We start from the raw sequence: 26,135 nt of genomic DNA on the forward strand, positions 1-26,135 counted from the left end.
GGCGTCTTTACCTTGGGAGGAGCGCGACGCAAGAGGAACAACATGAGAGGTGAGCGGGAAAGCAATGGGAGGCATTTACTTGGCAAAGGTCGATAAAGCCTATCGTCTTTTGACGACATTTGCAACGAAAGGAGCAGATACGCTGCCAATTTTTTGTGCTTGCTTTTCCTCGGGCACGTGTCGGCGTTGCACTGCCACTTTTTTCCGCTTAGTAAGAACCAACCCAACGAGCGTCCCTAACTAAATGAACGCGGGCGCTGCCAGTTAATTACGTATATTTTGCCTCAAATGTAACTGCGGTTTTATTTACGCTAAACAACGAGGAGATGTAGGACAAGTGCCAGCGATTTGCGAGTGTTGAACGCGTATGACTATTTAAACCGCTTGTCTTTCGAAGCTTCTGTGGGACGCCACGACGGCTGTCACTACGACGGAACGCCGTGTGGCTTTACTTGGGTCCAGCGCACGAGCTACGACGACAAGGCGAGCCCCTAGACTGCTCTGCACTTAAAACAACACTGACCCAATCAGCGCGACGGAGTTCCCGCGGCTTCTTCGACGCTGCGAAGACGCGGTGATACCAATCCGGCCTTGAGAAAGAAACGGCCGCGTGCTGCTCTCAATGCGCGACCATGTTCTCACAGATGACCTCTCCGATGATCTCTCTAGGCAGGACCGCCGCAATCTTGCCTCATCTAATCATTTTTTTATGCAATGAGAGTAAAGCATCCGATCCCTCGCTTGTGCGCACAAGTTTACTACTTTTATTTTGTTCACTTGTCGCGCTTTCTTTCTCGGCATGATTTTCCGCTCCGCAGAGCAGGTTCTTTTTTCCTCGTTCACGTAAACAGAACGCTTCGGAATGCATTAAGCTCTTCAAACGCGTGCCAAGATTTGACTGCCCGCGCGGAGACGATGCCAGCATTCGTCCCAACTCGCGACTAATTTCCGCCGTTGCTGATAGCAGCGACGCTTTAATGACCGGAAAGGCTACGTTTAGCGGTAACCACATCCATCTAGGCGAACGTCTCGAAAAATGGAGAGTGCCGTTAAAGTTGGCTGCTAGGTGTGTGTTCACAGAGTGCGAACAGCGAAAGGACGGGGCTGAGCGAACGGACACACCCAGAACAGTGTGCGCCCAAGTCCCATTCTTGTGCTGTTTCTATTCAGGGTCAAAACAGAAATCAGGCTTGCGTTACAGTGAGTGGTTGGCTGTGGAGCTCCACACTTGCTGTGAGGCCGCTTTCGGTTCACGAGAGAGAGAGGGCCAAGAGGTTTTGTAGAGCACTTTGGAAAACCACATCGTTCTCTCAAGTAATTACGATATGGTCATTGTGCGTTCTGTGAGGTATCCTTCCTCTTGTGCCCACTCCGAATGCACAAGTGGTCGTGCGTGTTATAAACATCTGTATAGAGTTTATACCAGAGCTCCCATCTTTCTGCTAGTCGAAAAGTCCTGGCACAAGTTTCAGGTTGCTAAGGTCCCGATATTAAATAATTGCCCCCCCCCCCCTCCACAACGCGTAGCATCACAATTACTCGAAATACCCAACAGATTCCCCAACCTGCACCTTTACACTACCGTGCTTTTGGGAGAGGTCTTTAACGAGCCTGGCGAGGGCCTCGACGACCACCCTTGGCAGGCCCAATGGGCTGTGGATGCCGCCAGTGCTCAAGTACAGAAGACACCCCCTAGAATCCAAGCAAATCTATTGCTACTAATAAACTTTTATCTCTCTATCTCAAATAGTTGGCCTCTATACCCTAACGTAATTTGACACACACATTTTTTTTACGTCGCCTAAACACGACTTTCTTCTGTGCGCACACGGGTACGTCGACATGTAGGGCTTCGATAGGTGTCATTACTCAGCTCAGACAACTCTCCCTGTAATGAGAGTTGGCGGCAGAAGCTTTGTACTGGATACCTTCTGCGGAGCTGCGACCATCCATGGGATTCTGCGAAGCCTTCCTCCAGGCATACTTATTTTTTTACATTGCTGCACGCGGAATGAATTTGTAAACTGTACGCTTGTATGTCATCGGCGGATCATGACATGCTATGTCTGCCACTACGCACTTCGGGGCAAGCTCGAATTTCTGGTCAAATTTTTATTGCTTGGAGCTCTCTAAGGTTGTAGCTTTTCCACTAATACAGTGGCCAATACGGTTAATGGCCCATTTGAACGCCACTAATTCAACTAGTGTGAGCATCAGGAATGTGCATTGATAATATTCTCCGTGAACCCGGCATCATCATCACCAATTGTGGTCACCAAGGGGTATGCGCCTCGAGCCGCCCATCGTCATTATCATCTGTGGATAATCATCATCATCGTGCGTTCGACCTCCTCGGATCGTTAAGAGTCAGCAAGCTAATAAATGCGGTCTGCAGGAACAACCCGTCTCTCTCACTAGATACCAGCGCATGCGGAACAACCATCAGAGTGCGCATTACGCAATAAAGTCCCATTGACAAGAAATTGCGCTGATAACCAATAAACGCCAGATCACCATCAGCCGAGTTATGAGCAGCAGGAAAATGGTAGTTTTAATGCAATGTCGTCGACATCAGTTTACGTGGCATGAAAGGAGGAAAACGAATCGAATAAAAGTATGGTAGCTTACCTTGAGGGGCCAGTGAGTATTGTGCAATAGAACGGTTGGCCTGATGTTATTGTTCCAGGAGAATATTGCAGATCTTCATGGACACATGGTCACTGTGATCACTTTGTGCAGTTCTTCACAGCGTTGTCTATAATCCCCAGAGGTTTACAGTTCACACCAAAAGTACGACGCACTATTATGAGGAAAATATTCGTCGTGAGAGCAAACTGCGTAAGATTAGTAAAGGCAAAGTCTTATTTGACTTATGTATAAATATTTACACGAATGCTCGCGGAGTCTGGTTAACCGACAGCGTTCGTCTTAGTCAACTTTGGACGATAACTGCTGGCAATGTCACCTCGTAAATTGTATTCTCCTCTTAAAGTAGTTATTGGCGGTCGATATTAAGGTTTAGACGGCACCGAGGCACAGTACGATGCTATTTTCCTTGAGAAGAAGCAGTAGTGTAAAAAAGAGCAGCAGTGCGTTTGGTTGAACGCTGTGTTGTCAAATAAAAACTTGCCGATGAAGCTATGCAACAAAGGAAAAAAAAATGTTTTCAAGATGACCACTCTATCGAAGGAAAAGGTGCCATCTTGTCATTACTTTTTCCTATCACCCATCCTCATGTTATAAGAATCATTTCTGAGGAAAAAAACAACTACCTCGCTTTAGGAAACGCAGATACCCAGGTGACACTTATAGCTTATTTTAAAACTTTAACTGCACTGCCACGTGAATACCGATTGCCGTTTAGTTAATCCAATATCCCCCAGACCGGGAGGTTTCGCCTTGTCGCGCACTTCACACCACCACGAATTTCAACAGCACCGTCACTATTCCGTTCAGTAGTGCTTATACAACGCGCACATCGATGAAGTCACGCAGGGGTGAAAAAAAGAATCTTTCAAGGCGTCGACGAAGCGCACACAGATGTCCAGGATATGGCTTGGCCAGGAGCACACGATAGACTTTTTTCTTCACACACCGTAATGTTGGCGTAACCACGACAGCATATCTCTTCAGAGCAGAGTTCCGACGGAGATCGCGGGCGCCTCTGGCGACAGCGACAAAAGCCGAACCTGAAGACGGAGTTCCGGCGACTTATGGTAAACACGACAGCGTCGCAACTGTGCCAAGAGTAGCGTCGCGGCCGGGTGCTTTCTTGAGGATACAGCGGCGCTTCCTCGCACTTCGCGCGCCAGCAACAACCGCCGCGTGGTCTTCTGGGAGAGAGGGAGGGCAGTCGGCGAACAAGAAAGGAAAGCCCACACCTGTTGCGCCGGAGAAGCTCCGCGCGCGACTGAAGAGTTGCTCCAGGAGCCGGTCCGGATCGGCCGGCGGTGCCCGGCTCTACCTGGCGCGAACCGCCGGGAGGCGGCGCCTACGGCGCCCCGGCAAGGCAGAGCACGCTGGCAGCCGTGCAAAGAAGGAATGTGCAAGAGCAGCTGTGTGGACGCACCGGCTGGGCCAGGATGGGGTCTTCGCCTGACGTCTGAGGCCCGCATGCATCGCGTGTTGAACGCTGACTGTGCAAACTAAAAAGGTCGTAGATGGAGGGGAGAATGGTTATAAAGGAGGCCGGGCCACTGGGTACACAGTGCGCTATCTTGATGACGGTTGACTGCTTAGTAGTCCTGCGATCGGCAAGGCTTTCTGAGCGCGAACCTAAATGGAAGAAGCGAAGCAGCCTATCAGTCTGTTTATTTCGCTGGTACTATTTTTTATAGCCTCATTGGCAGCCGTGTGCCCTGAAAGACTTTGTACGCGTAAACTTTGCCATTTTCCGAACCTATAACCATGTTTGGCGAGTTTAGTTGACCCATGGGTGATTGAAGTTTGAGTTAACTTCGGATAAAAACTAGTAAGGTTCTTCTTCTTTATTACATAAAAAAATGGTTAGTACATCATGAATGGTTACCACATCACCTGCTTTTATGGTTATATTCCGTCTAAAATTACCACTATCCCCATTCGACGGCAGTAACTGGCTGGTCCTCAGACGACCATCACCCCACTTGCGACACCATACTAAAACCGAGCACTTCCTCACTGTTGATAACTTCGATTAATTCACAGACAAAACCTTGTGTTGCTGTGGCGAGCAAACGGTATAAAAGGTAAACTAGTTGATAACGAAGATTGACTGACAAAAGAGAGACGGTGTTTTAATTCGTTCGGAGCATGTCGTTACGGTGATGATCAGGCGACTAAGGGGCGAAGCAGGGTTCATTCACGTGCATTGAGTGTGGTTCACCGAAGAGCATGGAATGCTGCGGCTGATGATGACGATGCGCTGAAAGTTTTTGGCGCGTACCAACAAGGGGGGAATGGCCAGGGCTAAAGCACCCTCATCATCATCATCATCATCATCACCAGCCTATCTGAGCCTACTACAGGGCAAAGGCCTCTCCCATTATTCTCCAATTACCCAGGTCCTGTGCTAACTGTGACCAATTTATCCCCGGAAACTTCTTCAGCTCATCTGCCCATCTAACTTTCTGCCGCCCCCTGCAACGCTTGCCTTCTCTAGAAATCCACTCTGTTACCCTTAATGGCCAACATCTTGCCTTCGCATTACATGCTCTGCCCACGTTCATTTCTTCTTCTTAATTTCTACTAATATGTCCTTAACATGCGTTTGTTCCCTGACCCACTCCGCTCTCTTCTTGTCCCTTACTGTAATTCACGAGGACCTTAAAATACTAGTTTATCCCTGGAAAGACAGAGGCCGCAACGTGACAGAGGCCGCAACTCTCTTCTTGTCCCTTACTGTAATTCACGAGGACCTTAAAATACTAGTTTATCCCTGGAAAGACAGAGGCCGCAACGTGACAGAGGCCGCAACCCCAATTGCCCAATAATCAGTACCCTTTAGCAATTCAAGTAACCTGAAGGAGTAAGAAAAGCTTGAAAACAATTATTTATATCCCTTTTTGCATACCCCAAATTTGTTTCCCCAATAGATAGTATAAGTGGAACAGATAAAGACAACCCCAAACGCTCAATAGGGTCCTTCAAAAGCAGTTGTCTAGCTGCCTAGAAGCGGTGACAGGCGAAAAAAAAATGTTCGATTGTGACAGGGACCTGACACCGCACACATAGTTCAGTCCGTCCAAAGCGCTTTATTCTCATCTTCGTCGTCCGGGCTGCTGGGGGGGGGGGGGGGGGGGGAGATTTACCTATCAAGTACCTCGTACCATCTACACAGCTACAACAATGCTGAAGTAGTCCTGTCGTGTAACAATATTATACAAGCTGGACAACGGCTGACCACAGTCACAAAACGAGAACTTCTTTCTCTGAAAATAAATGGCTTTTCGGGATGCTGCTACCCGCCGTAATGGCATTGATGATGCTAAAGATCTTATGCACGAGGTCGCAGGTTTCATCGCTGGTGGCATCACACGCTGGGACTTCTTGCGCGATGTTCACCGCGCAAGCAAGCAAAGCAGCGTGTTGCGCATCTCTAATCGGGTGATTGACCTACATCCACTACAGCCGCTTCTGTCGACTGCGTAGCAAATTAATCGCCGAGCACTGAACGGCAGAATCCGCACTAACGGAAAGAACCTGAATTGCTTGCAAAATTCTATACGCCCCCAGAAAAGAAAAATGTTCAGCTCAGAAAAAATTCAATTCTGAGGTAGGTGATAGCCAACACATTTTTACTGCGCCATTTTTCCGCAGGGCATAAATACATGAAATCCAGTCTTTACGTGCTTTCACGCGTTTTCTGTAGTCTTGTGAGCACGCACAGTTAGAGTGGGGATTCTCGCTTGATCGCCCACACAACTTGCTCACGCGTACGCTTAACCAGTCGTCGGTGGCGTGATGCTGTGTAGTAAGAAGGCGCAACGAAATATTTGACACGGCTTTTCACACGACGCAAAAAAGTGACGTGATCCTTCCAAGTCTATTACGAATATATCTGTTCAAACTCGCAACACAACAAACGGTCCTCCGACCGAGTAACTAGTGTACGCTACCTACAAGTGTTAACACTAGTATACGTGTCAATTAGTTGTCATGTCTGGCAAATTCCTCGCCTCAGACCCCGATTCCAAATCAAGACAGGCACAAACCGTCTGACTCCAGGCAATTGACTGGATAACACTCACATTCACACTAAACTTTTTTACACCCTTTTAGCCAAAAAGGGTGTGCCATAAGTGGAAAAAGGGTGTTGGGAGGCCTTTACACCCTTTCTCTTGAGTCTCAACACCCTTTTCCTAGCTCTACGCCCTTTTTGTTTGAAAAAAAGGGTGTTGATCAACTCTTACACCCTTGGTTTTTCTTAGGGTGTTGAAAGGGTGTCGAAAAGGTGTTCAGCTGTTCATTTAATAAAACCATGTTCGGATGCATAATAGCACTGTAAAGAAGAAGACATCCCCTCATATACTCCTCTACTCGCAAGAAATTTCCAAACGCAACAAAAAAAATAATTGCTCTTATACAATGATCGCTCGTTTCCTTATTCGGTGCACCACATGCCCTAAGTTTAGCTTTGGCACGTGAAACACCAATTTGAACCTTCAAAATTAAGAAGACTGTAGTCGTGTGGCGAAAAGGATGTTTACCAACTGCAACACGCTTGGCTTTCTGTAGGTTGTTGAAACGGTGTGAAATAGGCGTTCAGTTGGGATGGAAAAAAGGGATGGAAATACGCCTGGACCAAAGAAGGGAAAATCTACGCACGGAAAAGCGACACAACGCGCTCGTTACGTGTGACTTGCACTCACGATCTCGACAAAATGCAGTAGGCTTCTGCTGAATAATTCCAGTGGCACCATTACCCGGCTAAAATGGCAGAAAAAACATTTTGCAGTGATGATGTGTCTAAACTTTATGAAACGAACAAACCATCAACCTCTTTCCTACACATAAACGCACAGTCTGCTCGTAACAAGGAAGAAAATCTCGGTAATTTTATTTCCTGTTTTAGATTTTCCTTTGACGTAATAATGCTCACAGAAACATGGTATCAGAACGACGACGAAGTTTGGAAACAACCAGGTTACACAACGCATTACCTCAACCGCCCCACTAAAAAAGGAGGCGGGATTCTGCTAATGACTAGAAACGATGCGAAATGTGACTTAGTTGAGGAATTCTGCCAAAATAATGATGACTTTGAAGTATTAACAGTTATGTGCACACAATACGTCTTCTCTGTTTTATATCGTCCACCTTGCGGTAATATTCCTAAATTCCTAGCTTTCTTGAATAACTTCCTGGGATGGGTAAACGATAATTCCTTCAAACTTGTGTTGGGTGGTGACGTAAATATTAACATGCTAAACAAAACTTCGTCACAGTGCGAGCTTACGACTTTACTGGATTCAAATGCCCGCATTAACGCTGTTACCTCCCCAACTCGTATAAATGAAACATCGGCAACCTTAATTGATGTGTTCATTACCAATATGGACGCAGAAATGCTTCAGTCCGGCGTTATAGGAGCTGAAGTGAGTGATCACTTACCCATTTTTTTAATGTTGGATGGCTCATTAAAAACAACTCCAAAAAACCCCCCCCAGAATTAGCTATCAAGATATAAACCCAATCACATTAGAACTTTTCCGCAACGAGCTGTCACTAGTGAACTGGGAAGCAGTTTACAATAAAAATGAGCCTGACGCTGCCTATGACGCCTTCATGTCAATTTTCCTTAGAATATACAATAAAAATTTCGAGACCAAAACATTGCGCCCCAAGAAAAGCCGAAAACCATGGATAACATGTCACTCATTACAATTGATTAAACAAAAAGACAATCTATACCGACGATTCCTGCAAACGAGAGACCCAAGCGACCTGCGCGCATTTAAAAAATTTCGCAACAATGTTACAGCTGTCTTGAGACAAGCTAAACGCAGGTATATAAGTAATTTATTTAGTGTGGAAACTATGCAACGGAGCGATATTTTGTGGAAAAGAATTAACAGCGTTCTCGGGCGGGAACGGGAGCAAATTCAAATCAAAGAACTTGCACTAAATGGAACGCCAACGTCTGGGACAGCACTGGCCAACGCATTCAATAACTTTTTTGTTTCCCTTGATAACAGCGCATCCAATGCGCAATATGGGAAATATATGCCATCCCCAAACAGTAACAGCGCATTTTTATTACCGACACACTGTGCCGAAATCACCCATACCTATCTTTTTTTTAAAAATAGTAAAGCTCGGGACATTGACGACATACAGATTGGCCCGGTAAAGTACACTATAGATATTATCAGCGCCGCCCTAGAGCACGTTTATAACCTTGCCTTTTCACATGGTATCTTTCCCGCACGCATGCAAACAGCAAAGGTGGCTGTTCTGTTCAAGGGGGGAGACAAAAACAACTTATCCAATTATAGGCCAATATCAGTTCTACCAATTTTTTCAAAAGGATTAGAGAGAGTAATAAAGGAAAGAATGACCTCGTTCTGTGAAAAGCACAGCATAATAACACCTTCACAGTTTGGTTTTCGCAAAGGTTTATCAAGCGAATCGGCACTGCTAACCCAAAAGGAAATAATTTTGCGTTCCATAGAAGAAAAATTCTTAACACTGGGCATTTTTATTGATTTTTCAAAGGCGTTCGACCGCATAAACCACTTAACACTCTTAAATAAGCTGGAACACTATGGATTTAGAGGCTTACACTTAAACATAATAAAAAGTTACCTTTCGTTTCGGCGCCAGAAGGTCGTTATCGATAATGCAGTTTCCGAAATCAAACAAATCACGTCGGGTGTACCACAAGGCAGCATTCTTGGGCCGTTATTATTTAATATCTATATAAATGACGTAGTAAATGTTGGCAGCTCTACAAAGTTTGTTATCTACGCCGACGACACTACTTTGTTTTTTATTTCTCGTAATGCCACAGAACTACTAACTAAAGCCAACAGTGTTCTAGCGACCCTTAACGAGTGGAGCATGCTTAATTCCTTGACTATCAACAGCACAAAGACAAAAGCAGTTATGTTTAGGGCCAAAAATCAGAACTACAGTATGGATGGGGACCTGCTTATTGGTGCATCGAAAATAGAGATTGTTGCTTTTGTAAAAAGCCTGGGAATTATATTTGAAGAGCACCTTAATTGGACAGAACATACTGACTTAGTTTCAAGCAGGGTTGCACGTGTTGCCGGAATTCTTGTCAGGTTGCGATTCGTCTTGCCCACCACCATTAAACTACTCATTTACAAGTCTTTATTTCTTTCACACCTTAGCTACTGCTTCTTAGTATGGGGGAACACCACGATTGCTAACATTACAAGGCTTGAACGAATACAGAAGAAAGCGGTGCGTGCGATTTCAAATGTTGCGCATGACGCACATACCCCACCTCTTTTTAAATCTCTGGGCGTCCGCGAAATTCATCATCGGTACAACGACACTTTGCTTAAACGATATCAGATAGGAATGAAACAACATAACAACTTCATAGCTTCGCTATCTAAGTTGACTCTGAATTGCCCCAGCTATCCAACACGCCATTTTGAAAAATGGCACATTCCTTTACCGCGAACAAACTACGGAAAACAATCGCTTCAGTACTCATTGCCATCATTACTAAACAGGCTATCGTGTGACTGAACTTCTTTGTTGTCAGTGTTTATTTCTACAAAACTGTTTTAAATGTATATTCTGGGATTGTTTTGACTACCTCATTTATTTATTTTGTGTGGTATACAAAGCGTATTTTCCTTGTATGACTGTGATTGTGTGACTGTGACCGTCATTTATTGTCAGCGTCTATTTATTCTGCAAAACTGTATTCAATGCATATTTCACGATTGTTTTGAGTGCCTCATGTATTTAGTTTGGAATACAAAGTGTATTTTTCTTGCGTGACTGTGATTGTGTGACTGTGACTGTAATTCATTGTTACGGACGAAAACCGGATCATGTTGGATGTTGCTGCTAAACGTCTTGTACATTTTTCTAGTTTTATTTTTGTAGCTTTGAAAAATGTTTTCTGTATCATGTACTCTCAAATTAGGGGGCACAGACCTCGTCAAGCCTGTCTAAATGGCTTTTTGTCTGTGCTCCTGGCATTTGTACCCATGAATGTCAAAAATAAAGATTGATTGATTGATTGAGTTGCAAAAAAAAGAACAGCGGAGCTGGGGGTTGACCTAGTTTCTTCCGGTGTTGCTAAGTTTTGTTATGTTTGCTAAGCTTTACCACATTCTTTCTAAGCCAGGATGACCGCTCAGGGATGAGGCCAAATTTAACCGGATTTCACAAGGCTGTTCCAGTGTGCCCCCCCTTCCCCCCCTCCCCATTTCCAGGAAATCCAAGAGGGAAACAAGGTAGGTCGGCCCCCAGCGTTGCTGTTTCTCCAGCCTTGCACCACTACTGCAAGCTGCGCGAATTTTTTTCCTCTTAGAATCCAAAAAAGAATAGTACTTTTGAAATGGTACAGTAAGAGGTGCGGATACGCATACGCCCCTTGTGCTCACACTGTAACAAGCTCGAAAGCCGTCTTCACTGTTATAATACCCTATCTGCGGTGGTGCATCCTTTGCGGGTGCCCCAGTTCTTTTTCTTTGTATTTTTTTGCTAATGCCACCGAAACTACTTCCTGAAGCTTAAACAGCTTCACTGGTAATAAATTATGCCAATTCATATTGCTGTAAAAATCGTGAGGTAGAACCCCCCCCCCCCCCCCCCGCCCGCTTGTAGAGAATGTTCAGCCCACCTGTGTACACAGGTAAAACATGCCTCCAAAATTGGAGGTCTCTCCACCTTTTTTCTTCATTGGCGGTCTTTTCTTACACCCTTTTTTTCTTTACGCCCTTTTTCTTAGTTTCGAAAACCCTAATTTGAAGCTTCACACCCTTCTGGGAAAAAGGGTGTTGAAATTATGAACACCCTTTTTGAAGGGTGTTGAGGTGGTAGGGAAGAATTGTATGGTATTGAATAAAATTCTATGAGTTACGGATCAGAAAAACTACCGCGTAATTAAAAAGTTTTTGCAAATCCGCGTGTTGATTTGTATATTCTCGTAGTAAAATTCATACTTCCAAAATTAGCGCTAAAATATCAGTTTTTTGCGACAAGCCCACCGACTCCATCTGGGGGCTTTCCTCTGCTGGGTATAAAAGTAAGAACAGCACATGTACTGCTAAGTACGTATGCACTGCCTGTACCACTTGCATCCCGTGTTCCAACTGGAACTTCTACGTTTGGCTGTTTGTGTTGAATGCTGCACAGTCCGCCGTTTGACATTGCCTCTGCGCATGCCATCACCTCAAAACAAGGGTGTGTGACTCAACACCCTTTTTTTAGGGTGTTGAGCATCTTCAACACCCTTTTCTAAAGGTGTTGAGCTCAACACCCTTTTTTCATCCCTACACCCTTTTTTTGCCAAAACACCTTTTAAGGGTGTTAGCCATTGGACAGGATTTTTACACCCTTTGCGGAAAGGGTGTAAAAAGTTTAGTGTGTTCTATTCGTACGACCCACGTGCCAGCACTTACCTACCGAGATATTCCTGCAAATTTTGCAACATTTATCATTGACAAGTCACATCGGTCAAGAACTTAGCTGCAACGAGAGGTACACAACAATATACCGTTTTGTCGTTCATTACAGAACAACATGTCTATCCTTAACACGGCACAACGTATAATCTTATAAACATGGCAGCAACTTCAAGCAGTAAAACAGTCAAAACTTTCCTGCTCGATGTAACACAGCTGATTTCAACTGCTGTTTACTTTGACCAGGAAATTAGATGTCAATCTGATCAAACCGCATGGCGTGAACCCGTTTCATTGCTGCGGAAGAACGTGTTGCTGAGAAAGCTGGTACTCAGGTGTGGGACACATTAAACCGCGAACGTTGAGGAAGGTTTAGAAAAAAAGAGGAAAGCGCTTGTCCTGTGCTCCTTCTATGTCTTGGTCGAGCTTCGCGCTGTAATGTGTTGTATAAACGCTTTTTTGCTGCGTATGTTGCACGCAGTCCACCTCAAATAAAGGACAAGCTTGGGTATGGGTGTGTTAACCCTCTAAAAAAAACTTCAGTTTGAGCTCCAAAGTCTGTATAAAGCTGTCTAGTTTCAAAAAATGTGAAGGATTGGGAACCAAAGAAAGCGCCTGTCGTCATTGTATTCCACGTCTGTTTGCTGCACGTAAATGGCAGGAGGCTTTAATGAAGACAAGATACATTCATGACACGGTAGAAAAGGGAAAAAAATAATTCTCAGGAACTGCGGTCCGCTTACGTGATTTGAGGGCGAAAGACTAGCGCAGTGGTTCTCAGATGGGGGTCGGCGGACCCCAGGGGGTACGAGAGAGCATATGAGGGTTCCCCCAAGCCTCCTGCAAAACGTTCCCCCCGGCATTCGTTCCTCCGTTTGGCCAGAACTTGTTGGGAATGCGAAAAGGTGGTTCGCCGCGTGACATGCACGTTAAGCTTCTCCGCGCAGCACATGTATTTTAACATCTGCTTTTTGCGCAACACACCAGCTACGAAAGAGAGAAAAATAAACAGACACAGAAAAGGCAACCAATGGGCGTTCAGAAGACTGTTAAAGGCCAAACTGATTAATGTTATGACAGGCATCGTCATAAAATTCAGGCACAAAAAACGGCATTGAATAAGGTTTTGGGCCACGTAAGTTGCAAATCCAAGTTGTTTGATATTAATTTCATAGTGGGGTCCCCCATCACTTTCGCGAGCCCAAAAGGGGCCCCCGGCGCGCTCATGGCGGAGAATCACTGGCCTAGCGAATACCGGACTTCTGTCTCTGCTGCATCGTGTTTTCGTCTCTTTCATCGCTTTCCTTTCGTCGTTTTTTGACACGAATTACCCAGTCAGGCAGACGGGCCGTAATTCACGCGGGCGGTTACCTACAGTCATTGGTCTCCTTTACGTGCACCTGTTTTACTCACGTGCTGTCACGCGCACCTTTAATCGGGAACGCTCAAGGCAAATTTCTTGTTCCATTCTGGCAGAGTGCCGGGTTAGCGCTGTAGTTAGCGCACTTGCATCCCGCGCTTGCTAACCGGGTTTAAATCCCACACAAACCAAAATATTTATTTCTTTACTTTTATTTTCGATACTGCCAGTCTCTGGTGAGACCATAGCAGGTGGGCGTTCGTACAATTTCAGCTGGAACAGCAGCAATTGGCCTAACACTGGCCAACAAACAAAAACAAACAAGAAAGGAAATTGTCCAATAAAAAGGTACCCTACATTTGCACTTCACATGCATATCCAGTGAGTTATTTATGATCGTTGTCATCGTTATTTCCCTCAGGGACCCTTGTGAGGTATTACATAAGGGGAAGGGCAAAACAACGGTGCAGACACAAGAACACAGACATACGGACATGTAGGGAACGTAAAGACATACAGGTTTGCAAAGTATTTGCGTGGGGTGGACCACCGCAGTTTAGATTCGGAAATGCATCCAAATATCCACTCCACCATCCAATTCACGCTTGTATGCGGACGCGACCGCTCCTTCTCCTTTTATTTTTTTCTCACTTGATGTCCAAGCGATGTTTTTACTTATGTATTTATTATCCATATCAGCGGCCATTTGGTAAAATTTATATTGAGGGACAACGGCCGCGGTCACTTTCCGCGTTCAATGAGGCTATCTGGGGATTTCGCATTAATAAGGGTTACGATATCTTCGGAAGATGTAGACAACCAATCCCGGGAAGGTGCGTTAATCCCTCGTTAAATAGGGCCCGGAAATATCGAAATATCGATTAAGTCAAAACTTTTTTTCGCCGTGAATTTACCCCCCACTGGGTATGTGTACTTGCCCTCCCCTTTACCTCGAAACGTTTTTTGCGGGTACCACGGATATCTCAAAACGTTGCCTGAGAGGACAAAACTGAAAGTCCGCTTCAGGCAGCTGATGAGGTCTCTGTTCGAACGCTTAGCTCCCACTAAGCGCCGAACGCGGTCGTGAACGGCAAATTTACGCGGAGTACGAGCTGTACGAGGCCTAATGTCCCCGTTGCCGGAATGCTGTCCGACGCCCTCGACGTTGAGATGGGTGTGGACGGCGCAGCTGAACATGCGGACGACGAGGAGCGTCGAGAAGTGCCTACAATGGAAGAAACAAGAAACATGCTGCACCGGCTACGCAAAAAGTTAGGAGATCGCGGGGACGACCAACAATTGATGCGATGCATTGAGCAGCTCGGGAACGCTTTTCTAGGAGAAGATGCGAACGCAAAACCGGCGAGCATCACGCAATTTTTTCTTCTGCAATAATAAAAAAGTCGTTTTTCCTGCGAGCTTTTTTGCCTTTGGTTTGAAAGCTCCCCTGCACAGTAGAGCTTTTGATACAAGCACCAGCTCTCATTTCAGTGACATGGCTTAACATTTTCGGCATTTCGCTTAACCCGAAACTCCGCTTATCTGGAAATTTTCAGCGGACTTTACGAGTTCGAGTTAATGCGGGATTTGTGTATTTGCGAGAACACCGATTGCGATGGCATTGGCTTTCCCAAAAATGCAAATCCGCACACAAACTCGCCCTCTGGAACGTATCCGCTCGATCTTCAGAACGTGACTCGAACGTGACTCGATCTCTGGAACGTGACTCGATCTTCAGATAAAACGGAGACGTGCTACCGAGCCGATTGAGAAGCGGAGTCAATCATGCCCAGCAGCCTGAACACTGAGAATGCCGTGTCACGCTTCTTGACATTCTACACTTATCCTCAGATCGCGCTTCCTCCCTCTCGCTTCTTTCCAGAGGTATCCGGGTGAAGAATAGTGGGGGGGGGGGGGGGGGGGGGTAACTCTTATGGGCGACAAAGTGCGCAGCGGCTACCCCTTCGTGTTTAAAAGTACCACTTCTTATTAAAATACTTTCAAATAGAATCGGGGGGATTACTATATATACAGCGTATTCTGCTTCGTTGTTTGCCGAAATTTCAGCCGAGCTCTCAGTTTTTTAGAAACTACCCTTGCCAGATCGAATAACCGTACCCTGCACCTTCTAAAGGTTCGCCGAAAAGTAGTGCAGATTACACCTAATTTTCTCAGGCGATTGTGCATGCCTTACTGTAGACACGGACTACCCATCCCCTCTCCTGCCGTTCTTAAATATCAATCAATCGATCAATCAATGAACGAATGAATGAACGAATGAATGAATGAATGAATGAATGAATGAATGAATGAATGAATGAATGAATGAATGAATCAATCAATCAATCAATCAATCAATCAATCAATCAATCAATCAATCAATCAATCAATCAATCAATCAATCAATCAATCAATCAATCAATCAATCAATCAACCAATCGATTAATCAATCAATCAATCAATCAATCAATCAATCAATCAATCAATCGATTAATCAGTCGATCGATCGATCGATCGATCGATTGATTGATTGAATGACCCCATTTCCTTTTTTTACAATCTCGGTGTTAACTGGTCAGCCGCGCTTTGTTAAGCGTGTTAACGGGGAAGGCTTCAACCTCACCAGCCACCACCTTTACTATTGGTAGTATTTTTTTTTTTTTTACAAAGTTTCACGTCAAATGCACTCGGTAACCTTTGTCGACTTCCGGGCTGTGCTGAATGTCTGGCCGAGCCGTGGGTATACTTCGGACACCACATATCCACTAACAACGATGGTGGCGGGGGTGAACTTGTAGTTTGACAATGCCGATGCCTCCACAAGCCCGGCCAATGACGCTTCTGCAGTGCGGCCCTTCGACAAGTCTATGGCGCATGAAACAATGGCAAATAATAAATTGCAACACTTGGAGCTGGCATTAATGCTTCTTGAGTGTTTACCTTTTGTGGACACAGAGCTGTGTGACTGCCATGTGTACCGCGGTGCTCACGCCTGTATTTCGGAGACTGGTTACGTGCCTTGCTCGGCCCAAATCGGAGAGATTTTTTTTTTTACGACCGTAAGCTCTGATAGGTGCACCTAGTCCGGTTACCATTGACCATTGGTCATTGCTAGGGCTATGAAGATAGCAGTAGTAGTAAAGGGGCCAGGCGGCTAAAACACAAGTTTGGTTCATTCGAAATATTGCCTCGTTAGTTTTCTTCCTTCCTTCCTTCCTTCCTTCCTTCCTTCCTTCCTTCCTCGTTAGAATCATACTAACACCACTTATAACGTAAACTTCCCTCAAATAAGGTATATAATTGGGAAAAAAGGGAATGTCCATGCGAGCTACTAGCTCATTTCCCGCAATACAACATACGATGTGCCAGCTGTGCAACATACGATGTGCCAGCTGTGCAATAGGCTGAGGCCGGAAAAAGCAAACGCTACTTAGGCCGGGCTATAAGCTTGCAGAACGAGCTATTTGCGCTTACATTAAGGGCACATTCTTTTTATACCAGCAAAAGTTGGGTGGTAAACTGTGGAACTGCGAATGTACAAATTGCGATCCGTAGTGCTGTTCCTATGCTGTTTTAGCGGCACAGCACTGCGGTGCTTTCGGGTTGTGTCAGACGGCACTGGCCGACTGGCCAAAGCGATGGTTTCTCAGGTGATAATATCTGTCGAACGAACACCATGTATCACGAAACGATTATTTTCTACCTTAACAAAACCAGCCAAGTACAAATACGGTCAAAAACAATGCAAAGCCAGAAAATGGCCCGCCCCGCTATGGTGGCGCCATCTAGGTTGAGTAACCGTAAACAACGGCGCGCCTCCGGCAGCCGGTCCCGGAGGCCATGACGCGGCACCCTAGATGTGCCTTGAAAGCCTGTTCTTGTGATTCAATTGCACACGTCATGAAAACATACGATTTGGCAGGAAAATCGAAATTGTAACTAAAATCAATTTTCTCAATGAATCGTTTCTGTGAATCGTTTCTCAGGATCGTTTTGATTCGGTGAAAGCGCTGGGGGCACTACAAAATACAGAATCTTTCGAATAAAACAAACTCATATTTTGTCGGCATGACCCCTTTAAAGAGACTGGCACAGATAGAGTCAGCACGTGCCGGCGGCACTAAGTAGCCTCTTCTGGTGCAGAAACAGAGGAAACCAAATGAAGTAGCATACATAATGCCGTACTGATGTGCTGACGACGATCTCAAACCGCTACCAAATGTCATGGACATCGGCGCACAAACGTTTTGGTCGTTTTTTCCTCGTTACCGGCTCCTGTAACCGTCGACTAGTTCTTATGTTGCTTCTTTATTGCATACTTGAAGCACTTTTACTCCTTCTTAATTATGACTTTGTTCTCCTTTTCATTCTTCCTAATCGCATTTCACTTTGCATTTGGTTTGGGAATTAGAGCTAAACTTAATCGATCCCCATCAGCTGGTACGTGCCCTGTGTATGCCACCCCTACAAACATCATCATGGTCATCATCTCAAAAGAACAGGGCGACAGCAGCTGAAGAGTCGCTTCAGTGAAGGAATAACCGAAGAGGCCTTCGCCCACATCGTAGCCCCAGTTCCAGGACTAGCCTGCCATGCCCACCGCTAGCAGAAGTCCGGAGGCGCAGGAGACGGTTGGCCTACGATGACGGTCATCGGCGCAATAAGGAGGCACGCAGGAATGTTCAAGACTTCGCCGTGCTCGGGCTCCGAGTTAGTACTCCGCTGCCAGTGCCAGAGATTGCGGATTCCAACCTTACGGAAGCCGAAGATTACCATCATGATGGAAGACGTGCAGGGACTTCTGCTGCTTACGGCAACCTTGGTCACCTTCCCCGCTGCGATGAATGTCTGGCCGAGTACTGGGTCTACTTCGGACACCATATATCCGGTAACGGTGATGTTGCTGGTGGCGAACTTAGAGTTTGACAACGCCGGCGCCTTTACAAGCCGGACCAATGACGCTGGCCTTGTCCACCCTGTCTTTTCGCGATCCTTGCCGCATCGTAATCGGCGCAAAAGGGTCGCAATGCATAAAAAATGACTACACGCATCTTAACTGTTTGCATTTTGACGCTCCGATGACTGGATAATAAAAAATGCTTAACGATTGGGAACTATTAGTTTTTCATTGAAGCGAGAGAGCAGTATTTTTTATGATCCTAACTGTCGTGCAGACTTGTTTCGAATCGCAGGTTGTCAAAGCTTCAACAGCATGGTTTTGCCCTTTTTCCTACTATCCCAAGTTAAATGTCAAGGTGTTCTACTACAGTCCACGACGTTGTTCCTACGTATATTACTTTGAGTGGTCTGCACGAGAAAATTGTATTACCTTAGTAGCATGAGAGAGGGTACTGAAAGGAATTCATTTTTGAGCACGATGTTGAATCATAGATGAACGAGCCAAACATTGCGATCAAACACCCCTAGAGCACATGTAATGAAGACAAAATTGTATGGCCGGTTCTTGGGCTTTTGCAATCTCGGCTTGAGCTTCACATTCTTTTAATAGGAAAAGAAAATTAGGTTGATAATCTGTCTCAGAAATCGCAAGTGTAAGCAGCGAGTAATGCAGATTATCATAAAGTAACTGTATTACGTCATAATAGATCCGGTTCAAGTTAAGTAGCGTCACAAGAGCTCCGTTGCATTTATAGCGCGTACAAAATGTGGGGTATGGGTGCCTTACAATAATTCACGGACACTGTTTTGTAATCAATTAAATTTGCGACTTAGATTTATATCGACGGAATCTATTGTCAACTTATGTACGACTGCTGACATTGCGGAAGAGGACGAACTTCGTTCTGGCTTTATTGTGTAGGAGTTGGTAGTTTCGTGGCTTTCTGCACAACGTGGTCGCGCTGAAAGAATCTACAATATGGTGGCACCTTCAATATCTGAAAGTTTGAATTATGAGTCAACCGTCTAGGCACAGTAAATATAGAAAAGAGAAAGTAAGTATAAAGCAAAAAGTGGGTAAGTCAGGGAGACAGCTTATCATGCCTAATTTTCTTGAGCGAGTGCGTGCAAAGGTCAAGCCGAAATCGCAAAAGACCAAGAACCAGCAAAGCGACCGTGTTTCAATATATGTGCGCATGTGATGTTCGCGTCAATCCGTTTACCTATTTTATTATGAACCAAAATGCACGCAACAGCTTGTTCCGGGCCTCCTTCTTCATGTAACTAAAGTATTACATTTCTCTTCTACGCATACTATTGATACGGGAATGCACAGAATCTACCTTGCAAATATAAATTAAAAGATCTAAAGATCCATACTTACGTGTGCACGGTGCCAGATTACGCAAAATAATGCAGATCAAGTTTTCAGGACCCCTTAGTGGAAACAAATATACGTGAAGCAGTCGTAAAGCAAAGAAATTACCATTTTTTTGTGCTGGATTCAGTAAGAAAGTATAGTTTATATGCAAAGCGTAAGATCGTAAAAAACAAAGTGCTTTAACGATCGAAACCTTATTCACGGAAAACGAGCTTGCTGTGTGGAGAACGACGTGACAAGAAACGCGAAACAACGCCAAGGCTTGGGCTATTCTAGCGGGATAGCCCGCGTTGGCTGGATAGCCAGCGTCGGTGCTCAGGCTCGCGGAAACGTCGGCGCTTTCAAAGCCGAACTTGTCCACTGTTGGCAGCGTCCCTACCGGATCTGTGGTGTCCACAGTAGACTCAGCGCTCGACGAGACGTTTATCACATCCCTGAACGCAACCATGGTTGCAGTAAGGAGCAGAAGCCCCCGTACGTCCTCGATGATGGTGGGCATCGGCTTCGTCAGGTTCAGCACAGGTGAACTCGGGGTTTGCCAGTAGAGTATGAATTCAGTGTTCGAACACGACGCTCTCTGAGAGATTTCTTCTGGTCTCCTCGTAGCCATGACAACTGTCCTTGTAGCCGCACCTTCGTTGTGGAGTCGAAGACACTTCGCCTTTCCGCGAGCGGTGGGCACGGCAGGCGAGACCTCGAACAGGGGCAGTGGCGTGGACCAAGCCTTCTTTTATGTTGCTTCCACCGTAGTGGCTCTAATGATGATGCTGGTAGTGGTGTTCCCTGGTGAATGGTACATACTTCATGAGGAGATTGGCCAATTAGCAGTGGTTAGAAAAATATCATGAACTAACAAATCAGTCCATGAATATAAATTCAGCATGAGGGAAGAAATTTCAAGTGAAAACGGAGGGTAAAAAGTACCGAGGGTAAAAATTACGCCCACCTCCCCTCGCGGGAACCCTGGTGGGATGCGATGCTGAGGGGGGTTCAAGCGCAAGCGGAGAGCAACCGTCGACCGAAAGGCCGCCGGAGAGCGGCACACCGGTTATATGCGCAGCGCGCCCGAAGGAAAGGGAGAGAGGAGACCGCAGAGAGAGAGAGAGAGAGTACTGCACATGCGCAGCACCGCGCGCAGCGCCGCCCACTGGCGGAGTGAGAGCGCGCTGGGCCGCACACCCGTAGATGTTGAGAGAGAGTGTTCGCTCTCACCTGGGCACGCGCCGGCGCCAGTGCGTCTGCCGCGGATATGACGCAACACAATCCAACACAATCCACTTTAATCCAATCCAAGCCAAGCCAACCTAAGCCAATCCAATCGAATCCAATCCAATGCCCTTCGCGAGAGGGTGTTCGTTATCGGAGAGGAGAGGGGTGAGCGGAGGAGAGTGCGGACGCCGACGACGACGACGGACGCACGCAGGAAGGACAGGGCCGCCGACAAGAGTTGCTCTCAGCGTCGCATCTAAAAAAACATTTGAGAAGCGCTCAACCAGTAGAAAATAATTGCGTAAGCTGTGGGATTAAGCAAACCAAACTAGCGTGGAACTTGATTAGACATTTTTATGAAGTTCTCAAGGGCTCCGGAAAAGCGGTCATTCTTTTAGGTGAGGATGATGGTGGTTTGAAGTGAAAGGGAGTTTTAAATTACGCATAGTGGTTCTTGGGGATTCACCGAATAATTACGAACGCCAATAAAATAAGTAAAAAAAATAGTGCCCTTCCACTCTGCGTAAACGGACGACCCGCGAAGCTCCACTCCCTCTACGGAGTGCACGAATGAATACACGTTTGTTTGTAATTTTCGACTGAGCGCACTTCCTAGCCAACGTATTCCAAAGGCCAGCGTATCCAAAGCCCAAATCGCTTTACGTTTAAACCTCGCCCCGCCGGGAATGTAGCCGCGGCCGTTGCCCCATCAAATTCCGTTTTGCCTATCAGCTGCGGGTCCCTGCAGGTCGAAAGCAATTTGCCTAGTTGTGACACCGGCGTGAACGCAAATTCGTCTTTACCTTGAAAGATATTCCTGATAAAAATTTGGAAAGACCCGAACTTTATCCTATAGGACAAACGTAGAGCTGTCTCTTTCCCTCCCGCGTCGTAGGCATCTTACTTTTTGTGTAATACGGCAACCCAAACCGCTCCACAAATGAGGACACCGGGCCGGTTGCATTGGGCTATTTTACGGCCACGTTTAAACATCATGCAAACACAACGGACATGTCATCAGTAAGGGCATGCAAACTTTAGCTACGCGTTCCGCCCTTCTCCCTCCATTCCCAACCCGTACACGCATAAACCGGCAACCGGTCATGAGCGGGTGCTTATGAGTGAAAGACACCGTCGAACATGTCGCCCTGAAAGCCCTTTAAGCAGAAAAAGTTACATTGGCCCACGTAGGCGTTCCAAGCGGGCCAGGTGCGGTTCACCCAGGAGGGATTCGCAGCTACTCGACCAGACGGAACTTGATGCGCCAATGGCGGCGGCAGTGGCTTTCCGTTGTTTTCGCACCCATTCGTGCTTCTGTTCGGTCCTACACTTATTCAGCTTCCCCTCTCCTTCCTCCAAGTGAGCGACATGCGCCCGTTCCATAGCGAGTTAACACCTCGAAGGCTTCGAACTTTATTCTATCTGACACACACGTGGGTGTCCCTTCCGCTGCCCAGTCGTAGGCATCTTTTTGTCTGTGCAACGCACCAACCGAAACACTAACCGCTCGATTGCGGAAGACAGCTGACAGGGCGCAATAAGCCATACGGCTCCCACGTTTAAGTCTCCCACCACCAAAACGAGTACGTCATCAGCAGCGGCATTAAGCCCTGCTTACCATGCATGTTACTTACCAAGCACGCCTAAACCGGTGCCGGGACTGAAAGTTCTTACCTCAATATCAAAAGCTGATTACTCACGCCCGTCTTCTGTTCTTCTCGTGTATCGTTCCCGCCAAGCCCTTGGCTCATATTATAATGAACCGGCACCGTAATAAGCAAGTTCTGACAGCATCCTCCAACGTGCAACTGCAGTCAGAATTTTCCTGCTGACTTAGATATAGCATTGTCTCATGTGGGTTGTTTAAACGGAACGAACAGTTAGCTATTCCATTTCACACTTTACCATTGAAAATCTCCCGGTATAAAGGGCTAAAAATTTAAGCAGGAGAATCAAATTGAATAAAACAAAGCCTCCGTTGCATTCATCATGGGTGTTGAGAGAGGGAAGGAAAAGAGCATACGTAATGGGAAAAGGAAAGAGGGGCAGTATTTGCTGAAGACTCGTCATCAGACAACATTTTCAGCGAAGCATGCGTACACTCGGCCCGTTGTTGTCACTCCCTTAGGGCCGGAATAATACAAATATGAAGCTTAATTGAGCTGCTAAGGCATGATAAGAATTCCCGGTCGAAATTGCAGGTCTGTGGGTCCTCCACTTTGTTCTGAAGGTTGATAACACATCTTAGACATTTTCCCTTCTGACGGGTGCAATTTCAAGACTCCATGTGGGCGGGAAAAGTAAACGGAAGCGCTCAAGAACGTTTCTGATAAATGTGGTTAAGATGGTTCCGAGAAGAGGCGATGCAGCGAGTGGCGGGAAGGGGTAGCTGCGGTTCCAATAGACAGGTTTAAAAGCTATAAAACAGCGCTGGAAACAGGACTACAGAAAGGGCACACAGACAGGGCACTTTCTGTAGTCCTGTTTCCAGCGCTGTTTTATAGCTTAGTTATGTACCAACTGGCCCGCCTTGAATCTGTGTTACAGGTTTGAAAGGTTTATTCATAAATGACGTACAATAGGTTGTACTCACTGGCGGGGCACGCATGCAAGGAATCATATGAGTGCGCCGACACTGGTTACATCGGGTTCCGTGGGATGGCGGTACTTGTCCGTGCTTAGGCACATGATGTGTGTCCGACATTCCAAACTCCCCCCCCCCCTCCCCCACCTAACCCAAAGTAACGCCTCGACTCCAATGTGAGCGCGATTAATGACATCTCTGTTGACACCACCGTTGAGAATTGGGTTGAAACGGAGGAGACGACGCATGCCTTTCCTTTCCTGCGGCGTGCAGGCACAGTGGCACAAGCCGTGCCATGTCCGTGGCGTTTCGGCCATGTCCGTGACCGTTTTGCAATCTTGCCAAGCGAAGAAATTCACAACAAAACTTTTCAGTGAATACCACCTATACATTCAGTTGCACTGGACCTGTAGCCAGAGGCTAGTGACGAGTCCATCGTAACAGGCGCATACAATTGAATTGAGGTGAGTGCAGACGAACATGTCTCGTGTCAGGAATAAAATGGTAAGAATGGTACCACCAACTATTGACCATTTAACACAGTTACGAAGGTCATAACTGGCATTCACAAACTCAGAGAGAAAGTTTACAATTTAATACTCAGTAACAAAATAACGTGGCCACATACATTTTCCGACCCTTGAGGTATACATCGGAATTCAACGCATAGTTACACCATGTTGACCTGTAATGAAAGTGTGTTTCTAGAGAACATTGAAAAGCCAGAAAATAATGTAAGCCGTTTCCGCACGTGCGACACGAGCCACATTGAGAGGTGAAAGTACCTACTGGGCGAAGGTTCGGTGATGGCGAGAGAGTGGAACAAGAGAGTGGAACAAGAGAGTGGAACACAACGTCACAACATGCGTTGCAAGCCGGGCATTCGGCTCAGGGCGTTCTCTGCGATTGCACGAAAGAAGTGCCACGGGGCTTCAGAGGGTCCAACCAGGCTATCACCTGCCAATTCTTAGAAAGGCCAACGCACCCCCCTCATTTTATTTACCTTACCAACAACCGAGAGGAAACATACGGCTGTTATTTTTTCTTTATTACGGTTCGTCTCAAACAAAAAAAACCAGGTGACAGCCATTTCATAACATCCGCAACTTTTGCGACAATACAAGCTAAAAATCTCTTAAGCTGAATAAGGTCATCTAGCATTGTTAACCATTCAGGTGGTTCGCTTAGCGCTCTGTATGATTCACGTATGTTGACCATACTCTCAATGAAATACTCTCTGGCGGGCCGCGTATTGGGATCGGCATGCCTATCAGCCATCCTTGCGCGTCACAAGCTGTGCATTCTGATCAACATAAACATGCCGAATGGCACTCCTCCTGTATCACCTACAGGTAGAAAACGGATCCCGAAAGGGTTTATGGGTAGGCCCTTTCTAACAGTACGCTGCAGGATATCCCAGTGAAATCTCGCGTCTGAACAGTCCAGAAAAATGTGGTCAAGAGTTTCCGGCTTTAAGCATATGCGACATTTAATGTTCCAAGGTATGTCTAATCCTTTCTCTTAAAGCCATGGCTTTACAGGAAGCGTGCCACTGTAGAGCTGAAAAAAGGAACTTCTAACGGAGGCGCGCACAAGTATTCTCTTCATCCTGTTAAGCACATCACCTTCCCTTCCAACTGCATACAGAGACCTGACTAGGGGAATGACTGAGCACGAGACGATCTCCAGAGAAGCGCCTTGAACCCATGGTTTTATTGCCGAATCTCACTTCACCCAGTTTCCTAACTGTGCTGCGTTGTTTTCTGAATGACGATATATTGGCACGTCGAAACTCTTACCTTCTGAAAACGAAGAACGCAATTCTGTTTTAACGCTCTTCTTCAAACAGTAAAAATAAACAAAATCTCGTATGTTTCCCTGGAAGTAGACTAATTTATTTACCCCGTGCACTTTTCCCGAGAAAACAAACAAACTCGGTTATGAAAAACGGCAAAAGCACCGTTTTGGGGGATATACCATTCAACGTATTCATTTTTATTTGCCTTGGTAATCACCACAAAGAACACGTCTCGCTTCTGTCAGGGTTCATTGGAGAATAGGCTGGACAGTTCCACACGGTTGAGAACTCAGCCATATTCGCCATCACTACATTGACCCTGAAAAAAAGAAGGTCGAATTGTAAAGAGTCTTAAGAACAGTGTAAAATAGGACTGCTTTTAAGCAGCTAGGTGTTTGATTAATATTGCAACGTATTATATAAGAAGTTACAGGCGATGGAGCTTTTTGGAAATACAATTCACTTTGGTAACACCCATGTACTAGATAAATGAGTACGCCGACCAGATGCAATGCACCATTAATATAAACTTGTTTGCTTTCGGTCATTATGGTTTGTCCTCAAAAAATGATTTTGTTTTCTGAGAGCATCAATGAAATCAAGCTGTTCAAATCGTACAACTGGCTAAGACAAAACATTCGTGGTAGTTTCTTGTTTTCAAGCGTTAACCAGTCGTGACGGTTTGTTAAGCTGTACTGGAGGCGCAAAAATTCCCTGAAAACAAATGCAACGTTTTTAAGCGAAGGCTTGTATGGCTAGGCGAAATAAATTCCGGTAGTCCCGTTTACGGCCAGGAGTCCTCCAGCGCA

General features: G+C 45.9%; 1 protein-coding gene across 1 annotated transcript in view; it reads right to left on the reverse strand.

Moving 5' to 3' along the window:
- LOC144153739 (uncharacterized) overlaps positions 1 to 3,921 on the reverse strand; it is a 95,327-nt gene extending 91,406 nt beyond the window's left edge. The window contains exon 1 of the mRNA XM_077685432.1: positions 2,629 to 3,921. The gene's annotated coding sequence lies outside the window, so the exon portion shown is untranslated. The remainder of the gene's footprint in view (positions 1 to 2,628) is intronic.
- Between the last annotated feature and the right edge of the window lie 22,214 nt (positions 3,922 to 26,135).

This window comes from Haemaphysalis longicornis, unplaced genomic scaffold (genome assembly GCF_048455015.1).
Source record: "Haemaphysalis longicornis isolate Haplotype H1 unplaced genomic scaffold, Haemaphysalis longicornis Haplotype H1 scaffold_9, whole genome shotgun sequence".
Taxonomy (NCBI): domain Eukaryota; kingdom Metazoa; phylum Arthropoda; class Arachnida; order Ixodida; family Ixodidae; genus Haemaphysalis; species Haemaphysalis longicornis.